Here is a 17,120-nt window from a genome sequence, read left to right on the forward strand (position 1 = left end):
GTCTTGGTCCAAGGCCCTCAGGCCAATCTTCTCCTCTTTGATAGACCCATCCCGCGCCTCATCAATTTCCTTCCTTCTCCTGCTGTCCCCTCTCTTCCCTCCACGGCTTCCTCGACTTCCCCAGCTGTCTTCTCCTTGGCTACCTTGCCCTCTCCTCCTTCCTCTTCTACACCTCTGCAGGCTGAACCTCTGATTTGTACCCCTCTCCGAAAGTCTTTCCAGGATGGCAAGCATCTCCATATTGCCACTCTTAACTCTTGCTCAGCTGTAAAACACTCCTCTGACATCTGCCGCCTCCTGGGGGAACTTGACCTCGATGTCCTCGTCTCACAGAGACTTGATTCACAGCCAGCTCTGTCACAAGCTTTGACACTCTCCTCCCTTATGCTACAAGATCCTCTCCATGTCCAGGTCCAACCGCTCCGGAGAGGGTGTAGTCCTGATCTTCGCTGAGTGGATTCCTAGCTCTTTCATTCCTATGCAGGCCTACTCCTCTTTTGAATGCCTCATCTGCAGGCTCTCTCTCCCACCTAGCCATTCCCTTTCTGTGTCTACTATCTATCAGCCACCAGGTCAGATCTCCTCCTTCCTCTCTGAATGGGCGTACCTCTCCTCTTCCCTCCTGGTCTCGACCACTCAACTCCTCCTTCTTGGAGACTTGAACATCCACCTCATGCTGCCTGTCCTTCCTCTGGACTCTTCTGCAACCTCTGTGACTATCTCTCACTCTCTATTCTCCCTTCTGGCCTGACTCACACTGCAGGGCACACTCTGGACGTTCTGCTCTCCTCAGACCTTCCCCTTTCTATCCCTCTCACCACTCTTCTCTCCTGGAGTGATAACTTTCTCCTTTCTTCCCATCTCACCCTCTCTTCCCCCCAGGCTAAGCCCACTCCAGCACTGCCACCTACCTTTTTGGTTATCTGACCCATGAAGCCTGTGTCAGTTGAGGCTTTTGCCGCCACTCTCTCAACCCCCCTCCCCCTCTAGCTGACTCACACCCTGACACTACCTTCTCCATGCTCCACTCTGCTATATCTGATACCCTCGATGTTCTTGCCCCTGTCATGAGGATCCGCTTGAAGCCCAAAGCCAAGTGCAGTTCCTGGTACGACTCAGACCTCGTCACCCTCAAACGCAAATGCAGGGTTGCTGAGCGGAAATGGCGTGCTTCTGGTGCATCCTCTGACAAACTGGCATGCCACCTTCTCCAAAGGCAGTACCGCTCTCTGTATGCACCAAGAAGAGAGCTCAAATCCAAGCCTGCCTCTCTGCAGCATCTAACAACTCGGCCAAACTCTTTAAAATCTGCAAGGAACTGGCCAATCCTGCTGCAGTCTCTACCTCCCCTGTCCCCTCCCAGGCCTTCTGCAAAACTCTGGCTTCTCATTTCATCTCTAAAACACAGGGCATCCTGTCCTCTCTCTTCCTCTCCCCCTCTCCCAGCTACCCGCTGCTCTTCCTCTGGCCCCTTTTCGGCCACCTCCCCTCCCTCCTTCTCTGCCTTTCCAATGTTCTCCCCAAATGAGGTTTCCAGACAAGTCTGATCTATGAAAGTCTCATCATAACAGGTTCATCCCTGTTCCTCCAAAACCATCAAGGACCACATTGATTCCCTGGCTCCTGCTCTGGACGACTTCTGCAACCACTCCTTCACCACTGGAGTCTTCCCATCCCCCCTGAAGCACTCCCTTGTGCACCCTCTTCTTAAGAAACTCTCTGCCAACCCGTCCTGTCCGATTAACTATTGCCCAATCTCCATTACTCCCTTCTTGGGCAAACTCCTGGAAAAGCTGGCCATCTCCCAGCTTAATCTTCACACTGAATCTGTTGGTTGTCTTCATGACCATCCGTCTGGCTTCAGAGCTGCCAGAAGCATGGAAACTGCTCTCTTGAACATCCGTGAAGACCTGCCCTCAAACCTTGATTACAACACCGCCAGTGTCTTCATCTTGCTTGATCTCTCTTCTGTCTTTGACACGGTCAACAATGCCATCCTGCTCAACCGTCTCTGTGATAACCTGGGTATCACCGGTCAGGCCCTGGCGTGGCTGACTTCTTTCCTCTCCGATCGACCCTCTCATGTCCAACTTGGGTCCTTCCTCTCCACTATCTTTATCTCTACCGGTGGTGTCCCAGAGGGGTCTAACCTCTCTACCTGGCTTTTCAACCAATACCTGGCACTTCTTGCCCACCGCATTGCCGCTCTCTGCCCCAACTTCCAGTGCTACACGGATGACACTCAGCTCATGTTCAGGCTACCTTTGGCCACCTCTTCTTCGTCTCTCATCTCTCACTGTCTGCCTGCTATCCGAGAGTGGTGTGCCATCAATGATCTCTGCCTTAATGCCAGTAAGACTGAAATGCTCCTCAGCACACCCGCTCACTCCTTCCCGGTCTCTCTCTGGCCGGCCTGTCTTGGCCTTCTTCCTACTCCCACTTGTGAGGCTAAACACCTCAGGGTCATCTTCAACTCCACACTCTTCTTCTCTCCTCACATCTCTGACATCTCTAGGAAGTCACACTACCAGCGGCACCTTCTTAGAGGTATTATTCCTTTCCTCTCCTTCCCCCAGAAGCTCATTGTCTCCAGAGCTCTGGTTCTCTCTAGGCTGGACTACTGCAACAGCCTCCTTCTAAATCTGCCTGCTTCTACTCTCCGCCCTCTGCAACTCATCCCGAACAGGACTGCGAGACTTGTCCTTGGCCTCAGCCCAGGGATCGTCTCTCTCCAGGACTGAAATCTCTGCACTGGCTCCCAGTGGCTGCGAGGATTAAGTTCAAAACCCTCTGCATTGTCCACAAGGCCTTCTGGTGCCTGGGCCCTCAATACCTACAACTCTCTCTTCCTAAATATCTTCCTTCTCAAGCTCTTCGCTCATCCGCCTCCAACTCCCTCAGGGTCAGTCACTTCTCCAAGCAACGAGTTCGTGGTAGATATCTTTCCTCAGCTGGGCCTCCCTGTGGAACAGCTTCCCTGACTTGCGGAGAACCATCTCCGGTTCCGGAAGCCCCTCAAAAGCTTCCTCTTTGCTTCTTCTTTCTCTCCTCCTCTCCCCTGCTGATTTCTGGCTGAAACTGTACTGGTTACATAGCCACCCTCTGATCTCGGGCCCAGGTCCCCTCCCCCGCCAGTTACACACGTGCACTGCCTCCCCGGCAACCCCTGCAGTTGGGGACTGTTTTCTGTATCCCCACATTCCCCCACCAGCACTTGACACCTACTGATGTCTGTACTTGCCATTGCACTTGCCACCAGCTGGTCCTACTACTCTTATTGTTATTTATTATATTACCCCTTGTACTGCACTGTCCCTTTCCCACCTCCCACTCCGCACTTTTCCTCTTCCCCCTTCATCTGCACTTGTGCGATCTGAATGACACTCGGCCTAGTAGGATCGCTGTCTCTGTCTTCCCTCTTTTCCCCCTCCCTTGCCGTGTCGCGCCTTGAAACACTTGTGTATAGGCACGTTTTAAATGCCATTTCATATATCATATCACTGATAATAAACTGCATAAAGAAATACTGATCAACCATCCTTACTATTATCCTTTCGTAGCACCACATTATCTTCACTAATCACACAGTGGCAGACTTACCTAACCGTTTATATTATAGTTTAGTAAAATTGATAACTGTATTCCTTGCTAGTGGGTTTGGAGAATCTACCTGAAGCCACCTAATCTACCAAAGGTATGTGGAGCCATAGAAGCTGCTGTCACAATGATTTATTTGTATGTATTTATTTTATTTATATAGCGCAAAGACAGAGACCAAGAGCATGGGGGCGCTAAACAGCACGTACATACACAACAGAAAAAGAAGGGAAAGAAACAGCTGGGATCATACTAAAGTAAAGGGGACTCAGCGAAAAAAATCTGTTTTCAAGCCCCTTTTAAAAACAGAGAAGGAGTGCTTGCTCGTAGATTGAGAGGAAGCTCATTCCATAACCTTGGGGCTGCATGTGGACATTACCCTCATGTTACACAGGAGCGTTTGGACCATCTCCTCACTGAAAGGGAGGTGTTGATTGAGCACAGCATCCTGTGAGCAGGCAACCATAGAAGATGTTTGGCCAGATATTCTGGACCAAAGCCATAGAGGTATTGGTGTGTTCTGCAGTGCACGGGAAACAGGACATGGCTATTTACCGGCAAAAAGTGCAATGCCCTTCTGGCATTTCCATTTCAAAGTCAAAGCATGGCTCCTCTCCAACATCCCTCTCATATAATGAACACGTACTAGTCAGCAAGCATCGGTACTACGCAGCATCATTTCCTAACTGAGTCCTTTTATCTGTAAATATCTGTACAATCTTGTACATTTTTACTCTGTATCCTTTCTTACTGTCTCTACTGTTCAATATTGTAACCAATCTTATCAGCGATCTTACTAAGCTCACGTATGTAACTATGTATGTAACCACTCAACATACCTGTAAATACCTGTATTTATTGTAACTTTACATGTATGTAACCGTCTACAAGTCTAAGTGCCTAGCTACCCCAGGGTTCAGCATGCGATATAAGCAGATAAAACAAAAAAAACAAACAAAACAAACAAACATGGTCCTCCCTGCCCAGCCACATCACAATGCGCACAGCATTATTCTGAACAACCTGTAATCGGGATAATTCCCCTGTGGCTACCCGCAGCAGAAGGCTGGCGCAATAGTCCAGCTTCGCCCCTATGATGGTGCGGGCAATCATGGCACAGTTGGGGCTGCTCAAATGTGCTTTCATTGACAAGTTCTGATCGAGGGTGACTTCCAAAGTCTTAACCTTGGGTTGTGTTTTAAGCGGACAGCCTGCTATGTTGAACTGGCAATATTCCTGACTAGGTTTCCGTAGTTCAGGAGCTGTATCTACAGAAATAAGTTCAGTCTTTGAGTAATTGAGTGCTACTCTATTCATATTCACCGGCATCCATGCTTGTATCTCCCCATAGATACAGTTAAGAGCAGTGGAGTCAGTGAAACAGTCACCTGACAGTGGCACAAGGCACTGTGTATCATCAGCATAATTAGCATAGATGATCTCTGCTGCATCCAGTTGTTTAAATAGTGGGGGCATGAAGATATTGATCAGCGTTGGTGATACGCAGGATACCTGGATCTCTTCTGCCAATGAGTCACAAAAGAAGACTATTGCGGTACGGTCTGACAAAAATGATTGAACCCATCTCACTGCTGCAATGGAAAAGGGTGCTGTATTACATAGTCTGTCCGCAAGGATGGAATGATACTCAAGATCAAATGTTGCGGACAGATCTTGTAGCACAAGTAGGGCTGAGTTCCCTTTGTCAAAGATGTTAAATATATTGTCTTCAGGTCAAGAAGAGTTGACTCAGTACTGTAACCTCGTTGAAAGCCAGATTTTTTTAGACCCAGAACCTTATGTCTAAGCAGAAACTCCTCAATCTGTAGCTGCGCCACTTTGTCAATTATCTTCAACAAGTAAGGAACGTTCGTGATTGGGCAGTAATTTCCCGGCATGTTCTGGTCCAGAGTATGTTTTTTTTATTGGTGGGGAAATCCAGACCTTTTTGATGTTAGTGGGGACAATACTTTCTTTAAAGGAAAGGTTTATGAATTTAGTAATAAGAGGGGTAAGTTCGATACCACATTCATTAACTGTGGAGACGGGACAGACATCCCCCTTACAGTTAGTTGGTTTTAATTGACTGAGTACCTTACTGAGGTATTGCTTAGTAGTGGTCTGAAATTGAAATATGGGAAAGTCCATATTGAAAAAAATGCCGATAGGGGAGTCACATTAGCTCCAACCCCAGAGTTGGTTTTGATTGCGAGATTTCTTTGAATGTTCTCTATTTTTTTTATCATAGCCAGCTAGATGGATGTACACCAGATAGAGTCTTTGACCACCTTTGAAGGAACTGGGCAGGGATCCTCCAGTTCTTTGAGAATTTTAAATAGTTCCCTTGAATTGGAGGCTGCTCCAGAGATTTGTTGATCGTAATAACATATTTTAGCATTCAGAATAGCCTTTTTATATGCTTTTGTCGAGTTAGAGTAGATCATGTTATCTTCTGCTGAATGGGTTTTTTTCCCACTGTTTCAATGCCCTGAACTTAGATGTTCATAAAGTATGAATATTGGGACAGAACACTTTTTTGGTTGGTCTGTCTTTAGACAAACACATTTTCAATGGGGCCAGGTGGTTAGTGGCTCTTTCAAGGGTGTCACAATAAACCTTCACAAGCTCCTCCATGGTGTTTGACGAATCTAAATTGTTAATAGTGGCAGCTATGAAAAGGGCCAACATGTCCAGGTTCAGTTTGCGCAAAGTCAAGCAGATCTTCTCTGATTTATTTTTCTGGTAACTAGGAAAGGACATAATCCAGTCCAGGAGGCAATGATCAGACCAGGGAGAGGAGTTACCCCCCGGGTTGATAATGGAGAGATTCTGGGTGAGCACACAGTCCATGATTCTATCCTTAACATGGATAGGCATCCTAAAATGTTGAGTAAAGCCTAGATCACAAAATGCTTTGTTGACTAGTGTTGATTAAGAATCCGATGTGTCATCATAGCCCACATTAAAATCACCCAAAATCAATGTTTTTGATTTAGTTTTAAGGCTGGCTACAATTATGTCACTGAGATTAATCAGAAAACTGGCATACTCTGAGGTGGCCTTTAGATTAGGAAGATGTTTACTGTTTCATTAGGATTTATTTGTATCTTAGCCCATAGTAGTTCACAGTCTGCCAAGCAGATGTTATCAATTTTCCTAATATGTAGCAAGTTTTGGTATAATGGGGCTACCCCTCCACCAATCCCCTTGCCATGATCTATCTCAGAATATTTAACTCTGTGATCACAAGATACCTTTCAGACAGCAAGCTTGTTTCACCAAATGTTATTATGGATGGCCATTAAGGATCATCACTCACACTCTGAGCTATTCCAGAGTATACATGCTGAAATGCAAACTTCCTTGCTGCTCATGAAAGAAGCCTCTGACAGAGGTTTTAACAGAAATGTATGACAATCATCTGCGGTGATAAGTGGCATAATGGTAGAGCCTAGTGTTAGATGTACGTGGCAAGGCCTTAGTACTCAGACGGTGGAGGTGCTGGCTCCAGAGTGTTTCATTTTTTATTCTCAGTTCAAGTCACATATACTGTCCGTCACCTCTCGTGAAGGTGGGCACTAAAGTTACAACATCCCTCCATCATAAACATTAATCAACAAATACAAACATCAACAACACAGTCTTACTAGCACCCCCACATGCCATCAATATAAAATGACACTGAAACACCCCATTGTTCTGATAGCATCAATCCCCTTCTTCTGTCGCATAGTCTTTCATTTCCACAGGCATTCACCTAGTAAGCCTTTATGGGTATCTCTGCTCCAAACCCAGACTTTCTTTATTTTGGATGGACAACGCCATTGGGGACTATGGCTGACTCCTTGCCTCCATGCCATGGTTGGTCCAGGGAAGGTAGTTCTCAGCCGTTGATGTGGCATGTTTGGCCTCTACATCTACCAACGGGTTGCCATTGTTCCATGGTGAAAAATGCTTGAACCAACTGCAGTTCCCTGTTGACCATTCACAGCGTCTGGCTGCCATGACCGTCGAACATTTTGGCTAATAACTTCCCATGGGGACTACTCATGTGGCATACACAATTTATGAATGGGCTTCCTGTTTTGTAAAAGAGCAGTATACTCCGATTGTGTTTGGGATGATAACATTTTCCTCCAGGATGATTACCTCTGATGGTGATCACTTATTTCTGGGTAACTAACGTCACATCAATGTCCTGTGACTGTCTGTATTAACGCTCAAGCACCAAAGAGAAGGCTTTTCTCTTTAAAAACACCTTGGCTGGAGACAAGCTTGTGGCTGTGTGCAAAGTTGTCCTGCAAGCCATCAAGAACATGGTCAGTGCTGTCTATATTGAAGTGCTGTTTGCATGCGCAATTCAGAAAGCCTTATTTAAAGTTTTCATGAACCATTCCACGTCTACATTAGCTCTTGGCCAGTAGGGCATAATGTGGTGATGCAGAATGTCATAGAAATACAGGAATTTTGCAAAATCTGAACCTTGGAATGGGGGCCCATCATTTGTTTTCACCGTCTGTAGGAGCATTTGATCTTCAAAAATGTCCTCTATCACCAGCAGGATACCAGGAGAACTCATCTACCACGAGAACCCATTTACCACAACTGCTTGTTCTGCTCTATAGTTCTGAAGTGCATGCTACAGCTTGCCAGGGCACAGATGGCTGCATGGCCAATTCACTTGGGGAGGGGTTCTGAATTTCACTAGTCTCCTGGCATCGCTGGCAGCTGGCCAACAGGGCATACATTTTGTTTTCCATTTCAGGGAAACGGACTTTGTGTTGCAGCCCCTTGGTGCCCTGTGCGTGCAATGCTTATTATTGTTTGGATTAGTGATGGGAGGGAATTACAATTTGGATACCCCCGAGTAGGACACCCTCAATGTCCATAGACAGTTCAGTGCAGACCCTCCATAGGCCCTGAATGAACACCTTTTTCTCTTCTATATCGTGACTAATCTCCACCAATAAGGATTTTCACTAACCCCTAAGCTGTTGGATGACCTCCTGCATGCCTCGATGCTGGCGGGTGTCTTCTGCAATGTCTTGCAAAGACATCAATTTCATAGCAGTCATCCATCTGACCATGTTCACAAGAGCTTTTGCCTAAACCTCCACTGCCTCTGGTGTCAACGCATAACGACCAGGATGATGCAATAGGTAGTCCTTGGGGTTGTCAGCCACTGCATCAAATTTGGCAGTGACCACATAATCTGACAGTTGCAACATGCAGTGCTCTAATGGGAGTGGTGTGCGAAGCAATGACCCTTGGAGAATTAGCAGTAGGGGTTAAGTATCCGTCACGATCATGATTGGATGATCGAAAAAAATGTATAGGTGACCATGATGACACCACCACAGAACAAGGAACACTTCACACTCTATTTGTGAATTTATCATTTCTATTCAATGGCATCAATGCTTTGGGAGAAAATGGCATGGGGCGTATTACCCTGTAATTGTCCATCTGAGCTAGCACAACACTTAAGCCCACAAGACTCGCATCAGCGAATATATCGGACTGATTAAGAGGGTGGAAAAATACCATTGTCGTGTATTCTGCTAGAGCTGCTTTGGAGTCTTCAAATGTTTTATTTGTGACAACACTCAATACACATTTGATGTTTTTGGAAATAAGATGGAGTGATTACATTATTTTGGGCAAGTTCAGGATAGAGATAACACAGAAATGTATCTACACTAAGAAACTGCATACTTCAGAAGGGGATGAGGGATATGCAAAGTCATTGATGCCCCCCACATTCTTAAGATCAGCTAAGATGACTCTGCCTTGGAATACAAAACCAAAAAAGTGTAACTTGGACTGCTTGAAAGGGCATTTCTTTTCATGCAATATAAGTCCATTATGACACAATCGACTGGACATCACTTGAAGTGTCTTGAGATGTTCTTTTTGCAGTTGTTCAATATATCAGGACATCATCACTCACATTAATGACAGTGTCTAGGAAAGGTAGCAACCCTTTCAACATATTTTGAAAAACCTTGGTAGGCGATAATACCCCAAAAACGAGTGGCTTGTATCTAAACAAACCTACATGGCAGGACAAACTCATAATCGGGCATGAGCCTTTGTGTAAAGGCATATGATTATAGGCAGACAGAAAATCGATCAAAGAAAATATTTGTGTGTCTTTTAGATCAGCCATGATACCATCCAGTGCCAGCTGGGTAACTGCATATCCACACTGATGCATACCTCACCGTGGTGTTAAGGTTGCGTCATAATCCGTAGCAGTGAAAGCCATGGTGTGGGATATTCAACTCTTTAAATAATGTCTAGCCCTTCCAGTGTCGGAGGTTCATCTTTCACCTTTTGTCTAAAATGAAATGAAATGCAGCGATGTCACAACGCCACTAACTGAATCATGTACAGCCGCAATGTCTCACCTTGCAGGTACGCTTCCCTTTAAAATACGGTTTGAAACTAACCTCTAAACCTTGGAATACATCTCAGTTTCATATTCATTAAATGCCAAGTGGATCAGTCACAGATCCTCAGCCATGTTCCAACTGAGCAAGGTGTCTTTTGATGCACTAACAGCATAAAATGGGTTGGAAGTGGAGGCTTTGTAGTACAGGATGACCGTATGGAACCCTCCTTACAGTGGTAGGGGTTGTTTGACTCCATATGTGTAGAGTCGTATTATGGGTGTTGCTAGTTTTAGTATCAGCTTCAGCCTTTAGAATTGGACAGAGGACATCATGTTGAGTGGCACGCCTGTATCAAGCAGAACTGGAACACTTGATGATAGAATAATAAACACACACTAGTGTCATAGCAACCAACTAGCAGAAAATGCAAAAATACACACTTGTTGAAAAGAATGTGAGAGAGAATCATGACAGAGCCTTGTTAGAACCGAGAGCACAGTGATAGAGTATTGAACTATTGTTGTGCAGGGTGCTAGTACACAGTCAGCTGCTTTTTCATTTGAATATGCATGGGCCCTCATTACAACGCCGGCGCTAAACCATGGCGCTATTAGCACCATGGTTGGTGCCGGTGTTGTAACGGGTCCGCCATGGTTCAATGTGGAATTACCACCCCATTCCAAGGCTGGTGGGGCAGTAATTCCCCATTGCACCATGGCCCTGCCCCATTCCCATTTTCGCCCCATAGGGCTCTATGGGAATGGGGAAGGCGCTAAGTACGGTACCGCAAATTGCGGTACCGTACTTAGCACTAAGGTCCCTTTGCGGGTCCCTACTTTAACGGCTGGTGTAGACCAGCCGTTAAGGTAGTGTCCCACAAAGGGACCTCGTAGTAAGGCGCTAAGTGTTTAATGGCGCCACAGCCTTTTACGGTGCCGATAAACACTTAGCGCCAGGGTCGTAATGAGGCTGATGGACTTTAAAAGAATCCTATTGAAGAATAAATGTAAAGTTTATTTGTATTTTCTGTAAACCTTCAAATGAAAATAGCCTTTGCAAATCTCAGCAAAACAGGAGCCCAGGTTTTCTATGAGAATGTGTTTTAAGTGATTTAAAACATGCAATTGCTGAAAGTTGTGTCATATAAGTTCAAGAGGATAAGAGAAGGGATGTGTGCAGAACTAGTTGAAGCAAACAGAATGCTGATTTCATAGTGGTATGCACAGAGATGCCAAAGGTAAGGCTGGGTTTTGCTGGGGGTTTTGCAACCCACAGCACCCCCACAGAAAAATCGTGACTGTAAAAGTATGTTTGGTACCAGTTATGGCACCTCAGTTTCCCTTTGCCCTTTGGATGCTATTGCCCCTTGCGATAGGCCACTCTCCCTCGGTACTTCCTCCTCTCAACCCTGTACCCCTTTTCTAATGCATTCTGGTACTCGGTTCTCTTGCTCTGAGCCTCCATTCCCAGCAATCTCTAATCCAGGCTAAAGGGCTTTCCTTCTTTCCTTCTGTAGCTCCTGGAGAGCTTTATACGTTCAATGCACCAAGGGAGCCCAGGCTCCATCTAGCCCATGTTCCCTGGACATATTCTTTTTAACTAAACCCTGTCACTCTTTTCTTCTATTCTCTGACCCACTCTTGAGATCCCTCCCAGTAACATGTAAAATGTGACCCGGAAGTAATAGGCCTCCCAAAATGAAAGGCTTATCAAAATGCGACACATCACACACATCTATGACTCCAAGAAATCTGCTGCATACAGAAGGACAAACATATGATACATAGATTTTAAGACATAGCTATATTTAACATGGGCCCGCAGTATGCACATATTGTTACTCTCTTGCCAACATCGACTGTACAAGGAGAAAAGCCAGATAATTGCTGCCATGTCTTCCATAAAGCTGTGGGCCTGAGGCCAGTTGGTCATTTCATGCTTGCCTTTGAAGGACAATAGAGATTGGGCAGAGTGTGAGACATACCAGCTACAGCGGCCTTCAGAGGAAGCAGCCTGTTGGGAAGTGTCTTTATTTTCCTCTGGCTGAGGCTTAGGGGAACTGGACATTAAGGTGAAGTAGTACTTCGTAAAGCGCAGCTTTGGCATTGACCTGGGTCGGCAGAACTAACCTGGTAGTGATGAACTTGCACATGAAATCTCTAAGAGAATTGGAAGGTCCTCTCCTTTCTTTATGTAATATTAAAAAACTAAAAGTCTTTCTTAGAAACTATTAACAGTGCTTAAGGATGTGGTTTATAATCAAATGTAGAAGAAAAGTTAAAAAAATATGTCCTGTCAGACACTACAGTCATGTTTGTATGCCAGAATATGCATGTCAGACCATCACATGGGCTGCGAATCCAAGTGTAGCCTCTCTCACATCAACTGTGTTGAAATAATACACATGATAATCTTATCTCCACTATTGATCCCCTTCATCCAAAGTTGCTACTGGGACCAGCTGGAGATTCAGCAGCCGAGGTATGCAGGACACAGCTGAGCCCCAGTCAGACCAGCATTTGTTGTTCGGTGCTCTGTTGAGCAGTGTGTTACTTAGTTCTGCCCAGCGTTGCCACAAACAAAAGGACTGTCTCAGGCGCAGCTGAAGCTCTTTGCAGATGTAGAAAAAAACTCCTATTCCGATACGAGATTGCGGGTGTTTGTCTCCCTTTGCTAGAGACTGCCGTGATTTGATGGAGACTTGGCAGCTCTGTTAACAGAGAAATCTAGGGGGCACTCCATAGCACGATATGGAAATACATTGACAGAAAAAAGGGGCACGCAAGAAATGCTGTCTGATGGTCAAATCCATTAAAGCAGTTAATACTATGGTAGAGTCCAGATATTCCATACTAACGTTCAGGAAAGTCATGATTATATTGAAGAAACAGAAGCTCATACTATGCTTACTCTTCTTTATTAAAACTCAAGCAGCAATATTAACAAAGAATAAAACATTCAACACAACTCAGAGAAAACTACAATTTTCTGTGACAATGTAGTCTTTGCAGTTTGAACCTCTATTGCCCTCAGGCATGTCACGTGTCCTAGTCCACGAATCATGATGTTACGGTCATATAACCTCACAAGTCCTCTTCCTAGCTTACTCTTTCTTTTGATGTCTCACTGTAGCTTCCAGATGAATGAGTAAATTTTGAACAAGGTATAACAAAGAACAAAACTCCCAATGAACTACCGCCTCCAGATCCGGCAAGTCGCCATTGTGTCATCCGCCTTCATCCTCAAGGACTTTTAAGAGACTGTTTAGTGTTTGCACCTGCCCGTATAGAAGAAAAAAGAAAAAGACATAACCATGTTGACATAAATTGTGGGTGGGCAATCACAATCGCCACTATTGCTGTGCCGAGCTGCCGCTTGGCTGCACTACTTTAGCTTGCAGTAATCATGCATCTTGCCTCACTGCACCCTATCTATACAGATTTGAGTGATTGGTGGGATAATATTTCACCTCTGTGTTTTTAATAGAATCATGACTTTCCATAATGTTAGTATGGAAAGTCTCAATTCTATGTTAAGGCCAGAGGCTAATATTATGCTTGTCTAAAGCTTACTTACCACCAACGAGGCAACCTTTTCGACTGGCTTAAAATAAATGAACTTAAAAGTAGACTTGCTTGACCAGTCTGCAGCCTTGAGGATGTCCTGGAGCCAAGCTCTGCTGGCAAAGGCTGTGGAAGCCATAGCCCCTTACGCGGAAAGCACTCTGAATCGACAGGTGTCTATACTTGCTTCTTGCATGACTCTTTTCACCCATCTGGCAAGGGTGTCATTGTACACTACCTTGCAGGGCTTACGGAGTACGATGGCAACTCGACTTTCTTATGTGGGTCTGAGATGCGCGGTCATCATAGGCTTTCAGACACCTGACCTGATATAATTTCGGCTGCTCCAGAAAAGCAGGGAGCATAGCCATTCTAATGCAGGTTTTTGTCCTCCTTTTCATGGGGAACATAATCCCTTCTGGCGAAACAGATTTTCTATCTATCTCCAGCGCTGCCACATCTGATACTTTCCTGGATAAATAGTCGTTTTACGACCAACACAGGAAAAGCCAGTGCACCTCGTTTACATCCCACTGGCATGAATATTTGGGCATTGCAGCCAGATCGCTCTCACACCATTGAACCATCTGACAACTAGGGGGTGTTCGCCGATCGGAGCTCTGTCAACTTGCTTGTGACCCGCTGAGATGGCAGACCTGAATGTGTTCACTGTTCTAAAGGCCTTACCCTGGGCAGCTAGACTTGCCAGGAAGTTTACTACATGGATCACATCCGCTGTAGCAGGATGCACCTCACTAGCCATATACCAGCTGAGTCATTCATTCCAAGCCATCCTGTAGGATTTGGCTGTCTTGGGTGCCCAGGATTCTCCAATGAAGTGCTCAGCCTCTCCCAATAGTCCTGGCTTTCTCCAGGCACTTCTGAAGTCACCCAAGCTACCAATTGTATATTTTTCAGCAGGACCAGAGGGTGCTGGAGACCTAGCGGGACTGCCAGAATGCCCAGCTCATCCGGTAGAATGATCTGGGTGTCGCAGGTGAGCTCCAGTAGATCCGGGAACCAAGCCTAACTCCTCCAAGCTGGTGTGACCAGAAGTAATCTCGCTTGCTGTTGTTTTACATATACCAGCATCCTTGGAATCATTGCAAAGGGGATAAAGGCATAGTTCCTGCATGGACCCAATTGCTGTAAGAAAGCGTCCATGGCCACTATCGCCAGATTCAGCCTGCAGGTGAAGAACCGTTCCAGTTGGTGGTTCAACCTGGAAGGGAAGCGGTTTGTCTTGCAAGGACTTGTCCTCTGTATCAGCTCACGAAAAACAGAGATGTTCAACTGCCTGTTGCTGGAATCCCTGAGGTGTATAGAGTTCCACAACACCACTTGGTTGCTGATTCCTGGAAGGTACTCTGCCATGACATTCAGGCTTTTCTCCAGGCAGAAATTATATGAATCCTTGCCTAACTACGCTAACCACATGGAGTTCTTCCTCCTCAATGGTTGATTTATCGATGAGACATTGTCCATTTTCAGTAATATGCAGCATTGCAATCTGTTCCAGGTTAAACATTTGATTGAGAAAGCGCCTGCTAACAGCTCCAGGCAGTTGATGCAAAGCCTGGATTCCTCCAAGGACTATCGCCCTTCGGTCTTCAGCTCTCTGCAGCGGGCTCCGCAACCCTTGCAGCTGGCATCGGACTCTATTACCAGGTCCGGAGCAGACCTGAAAATGGACCTTCCTTTCTGTGCGTCCATGTGTCGAAGCCACCAGGGCAGCTCCATCCTCGACCGTGTGCAACATCGGCACAGTGTGTTTGTAAGACATTCCCTGCCGGAGGTATCATTCACTTTCTTCCGAGGCAGACTAAGTGTTCCCAGCTTTGAGTCTATGATAAACTCCAAGTACTCCATTCTCTGCTGTGGGCTGGTCTCGGAATTTTACCAATGGATGAGAAAGAGCTTCTCTAGGAGACCCGTCGTTGGGACCACTTGCTCTCTCAGCTACCTCAGATCCTGCACTATGAGACAGAGATTGTGGAGGTATACAATTAGTCTCACTTCTTGCTCACGCAGACTCACCACTATCGGTCTAAGTAGCTTGGTGAAGCACCACGGTGCTGAAGCTAGGCTGAAAGGGAGACACGTAAACTCCCACCTCAGGCCTCGCCAGAGGACTTCTAAGAATCGCTGGTGCATCTAATGAATGTGTACTGCTAGATAGGCATCGCTCAAATCGATGCAGGCTGGCCAATGCCCTTTCTGCAGAATGTCCCTGAAGAGATGGATTGCCTCCATCTTGAAGTGTTGGTACATGAGAAAGTCGTTCAATTGTCTGAGATTGATCATCCGCCTGACTTTCTGCTTCTGTTTCACCTCAAAGGCATAGTTTAGGAAGCATTGTACCACCTGCTGTGCTGGCTTTATCGCCCCTTTTCTTTGGAAGCTCTCTTACTTCTTTGTCCATGAGGCTTAGTTCCTCCTATGACATTGTGAAAGGTTGTGGCAGTCTTGCTTGCCTGGGCTTCAGAAAAATTCCAGACAGAAAAAATCTCTGCACAGTGTCTGAAACCCAAGAGTCAGCAGAAAGATCCTGCCAAGAGCTTGGGTGCATTGCTAGCCTGTCATCTATCACAGGAATCATGCCACTGCACTGTGCACATGTGCACATGCAACTGTAGTCTCACCTGTGTTGGTGGCTTACGTCCTGTTGCCCCAGCATCAGCCTGCCTCTTCCACAGGAGGGGAAGAAAGGATTTGGCCTTCTGTCTTTCTGCTGTCATCAGTTGTTTCCTCTATAGGGCCTCTGGCCTCCTCCACGGCAGGCAGAGCAGCCCCTGCTTCTGCCAGCCCTGGTAAAAACCCTGGATGCGAACACACTTCTTAACAATGTCTGGCCTTTGTCCCGAGCGGCGAAGATGCTTACAAATCTGGAAATGTTTTTGATGAAAGCTTCTCCAGACAAAAGCCCTTTAGCTGCCGCAGCGGCCTCAGGAGACGCCAACTCCCTAAGTTTCAGATCAACCTTTACTAAAAAATCAATTGTCTGCGCTCTCTGCTACCGCACAGTTGGCGTTACCTATAATACAAACTGCTCATTGTGCCCAACCAGCCAGAATATGCACATCAATAGGTTTACCCGTTTTGGCCTCTTCCACCTTTCATAGGATTGTGGCCAATGAACCTACGGAATCCAGGAGCTTGTCCTGGCACTCTATCCATGAGCAGTCAGTGCCCTTTTTCAGGTTCATGGTGTACTTTGCCATAAATGTTGGCATGGGGAGGGGTCCACCTCCGGAGTGTCTGCTACTTTATCGGGCCGAGAAGGTCTGGGACATCCTTGCCTCCTTATTTAGAGGCATGTTCAGTCGCTTGCTCAAGTACCATGCAACCTTCACCAGAGGCTCCCACTCCGGGGATCTCAGGTGGAGTAGTAAGTCTGGATTGAAGGGGTCATCTGGGGATCTCTCTCAGCATTTCTTTTGTACAATTCTCCTTCATGAGGAGTGGCTGAGCTCACAGAAAGGTGGGAACTCGCATCGCCTGCTAGAATCCCATTCAGTGTGGGAGTCTGTGCCCTCTTGGTCTTCCTCTGGGCTAGAGGGTATGT

This window comes from Ambystoma mexicanum, chromosome 1p, assembly GCF_040938575.1.
Source record: "Ambystoma mexicanum isolate Mex_15411 chromosome 1p, UKY_AmexF1_1, whole genome shotgun sequence".
Taxonomy (NCBI): Eukaryota; Metazoa; Chordata; class Amphibia; order Caudata; family Ambystomatidae; genus Ambystoma; species Ambystoma mexicanum.